At 34.7% G+C, this 3,212-nt stretch overlaps 1 pseudogene; it reads left to right on the plus strand.

The window, feature by feature from the left end:
* The first annotated feature begins 26 nt into the window (after positions 1-26).
* LOC119609529 lies at positions 27-2,117 on the plus strand (annotated as a pseudogene).
* The last annotated feature ends 1,095 nt before the right edge of the window (positions 2,118-3,212 follow it).

Here is a 3,212-nt window from a genome sequence, read left to right on the forward strand (position 1 = left end):
AAATTATATTAAAACAAAAAAACTTCATCTCTACTCTTAATCTCTGTAGCGGATTAACTGGCAACAAACAGCAGCTATCGCCAAATCATCCCTGTCCACCACAACAACAACTAGAAGGTGGTGCCGGGGCCCATAGTCCCTCATCGCCCATACCACCGCATGCTGGTGCAGCTGGTGGTGGTGGCAATTCGCCTTATAATGGTTCACAAGCTGGTGGTAGTAGCGGTGGTGTTTCACCTAATTCAAATGCTGGCATTTCACCGAACAAATATAGACGCAGTATATCTTTTCCCGCCAAAGGGGGAACTTCACCCACACCCGGCTATACCCTGGACATAAATGCTGCCCAGGCTGTAGGCGTACCCACACTGTCGATTGGTAATGGCAGCATAAGTGCTGGCGCTACAGGTGGTGGTGATGCACCGCCGTTTTTGGGTGCTGGCCCTTATATGCCCAACGGTTTGGATATGCGTCCCTTAGATCATTGCCTAAACGATATTATGCGCATGGGCATGGGTGCTGTAGGACCAGGTGGTGATAATAATGTTACAGCCGCCGCCATAATGGCAGAACGTATGCGCAACCAAAAATGAGTGAACATCATTTGGGTGAAGTGGATGCTGTAGCAATTGCAGCAGTTAATGGTTGCCACAGCATATTTAGATCCAAATATGAAACTAAATTCACCTTCACGTTCTTCACCGCATTCACAAGGTTCCGATCATACGGCACGCTTCTCACGCAAGGTCTTTGTGGGTGGTTTACCACGGATATTGATGAAGATGAATCACTAGTTCTTTCAGACGCTTTGGTCCTTTGGTGGTGGACTGGCCACACAAAGCCGAATCAAAATCATATTTTCCACCCCAAAGGTTATGCTTTTCTACTCTTCCAGGATGAAACAGGTACAGCAATTGATAGATTCTTGCATACGGACGATGATAAACCTATATTGTGTGTGTTTCATCGCCCACCATTAAAGACAAGCCGGTACAGATACGTCCCTGGCGTTTGGACCGATGCCGACTATGTACTGGATGCCACCCTGTCTTTGGATCCGCGTAAAACTGTTTCGTGGGTGGTGTGCCAAGACCCTTAAAGGCCTTCGAATTGGCCATGATTATGGATCGTTTATATGGTGGTGTCTGCTATGCGGGCATTGATACAGATCCCGAATTAAATATCCCAAAGGTGCTGGTCGTGTGGCTTTCTCCAATCAACAGAGTTATATAGCGGCCATCTCGGCACGTTTTGTACAATTGCCAACACGGTGACATAGACAAACGGGTTGAGGTGAAAACCCTATGTCTTAGATGATCAAATGTGCGATGAATGCGAGGGACAAAGATGTGGCAGTAAATTTGCTCCCTTCTTTTGTGCTAATGTCACTTGTTTGCAATACTATTGTGAACACTGCTGGTCGGTAATACACTCACGTCAAGGACGTGAATATCACAAACCATTAGTCAAGGAGGGCGCTGATCGGCCACGTGCAGTGCCTTTTCGTTGGTGTTAACGGCGGCGTTGGTAGGTTGTTAAGACCTCAACGTAAACACAAATTTGCAACGGCAAACATGCAATACAAATAGAAAAGAAAAAATTATTAAACGTAACGATAAAGCTTTCAATTTTTTAATAACAATTTTTTTAAATTTTCTCTACTACCTTTTTCCCCTGTTAAACAAACTCCTCCTTTTATTGTTCGTTTAAAACTCCTGTTGTTTGTTTTTTATTATAATTTTTTTGTATTGTTTTTTTACAATAATTGTAGTTTTTAGTAGTTACTCTTTTTTTTACTTTTTTACACTAAATATTAAATCTAAACCATGTTAATTAATGTTCTTTGATTTTGTAAAGAACTACAAGAACTTTTTTTACACTTAATAACTTTTTAAATGAAAATTTACTTAGACAAACAGTTAACTTTTGAAATAGAAAAAATTTCAATAAATAGCTTAAACTATTGGTAGTCAATCAAGTAAATAATATTTATAAATTATATAAATATTTTACAAAAAAAAACTTCTCTTTCCTGCTTTTAAAACTCAATAATTAGTTATTTTACTACTTTTTATTAAAGAAATAAAAAAATTCTTCTTTTTAAATAGAAACAAATCTCTTGCAATAGAACTCTTAATAATTATAAATAATCAAAAATATTGTTTTATTTAAAAAATTACCTAAATTTTATGTTTTAACTATTCTCTTCAAAGCAGCTTTAAAAGAAATGTTTTAGTTTTTAAGTTTGTTTTTTTAATACTTTTTAATTTTTCTTAAAATAGTTTAAATTTTGTAACTAATTCTTTTACATTTAAACCTTTTTTACTTTTTTTATTAATATTTCTACTTTTTTTATTGTGTTTTTTAACTTTTTTTATGAAATTTTTCTACTTTTTTATTGATTGTTTATTAGTTTACATGTTTCTGTTATTGTTTAAATTTTTTATATTATTTTTACACATTTTTGAATCTGTTTTTATACTATTTTTTTAATTTTTTTATTAACTGTGCAGTATTTTTTCTTGTACTTTGTGTTATTTTTATTTAGTTTTTAGTACTATTTTGTTTCTGTCTGTTAGTCCTCGCAATTTTTTTTGTTATACAAATAACTTTAAAGGTATATTCTTTAGAAAACAATTTCTATACAAAAATGACAGGTTTTTCAACACAAAACTGGTAGACAGACAAATTTTAACAATTAAGACCAGACTATTGAATGATCTGTAGTCAAGACTTAAAACTGATCTGTAGTCAAGACTATAGACTATAGTCAAAACTATAGACAGATCTATAGTCAAGGCTATAGACAGATCTATAGTCAAGGCTATAGACAGATCTATAGTCAAGACTATAGACAGATCTATAGTCAAGATTATAAACATCCATAGTCAAGATTATAGACAGATCTGTAGTCAAGACTATAGACAGTACTGTAGTCAAGACTATGGACAGATCTATAGTCAAGACTATTAACAGATCTTTAGTCAAGACTATTAACAGATCTTTAGTCAAGACTATAGATCTGACCATAGTCGAGACTACAGACAAATCTATAGGCAAAATTATGGTCAGATCTATTGTCAAAACTATAGACAGATATATAATCAAGACTATAGACAGATCTATAGTCAAGACTATAGACAGATCTATATTCAAGACTATAGACAGATATATAGTCAAGACTATAGACTGATCTATAGTCAAGACTATAG

The sequence above is a fragment of the Lucilia sericata genome, unplaced genomic scaffold (genome assembly GCF_015586225.1).
Source record: "Lucilia sericata isolate MDLA Ls3-8-SP2 unplaced genomic scaffold, ASM1558622v1 Contig001000F_arrow, whole genome shotgun sequence".
Classification (NCBI taxonomy): domain Eukaryota; kingdom Metazoa; phylum Arthropoda; class Insecta; order Diptera; family Calliphoridae; genus Lucilia; species Lucilia sericata.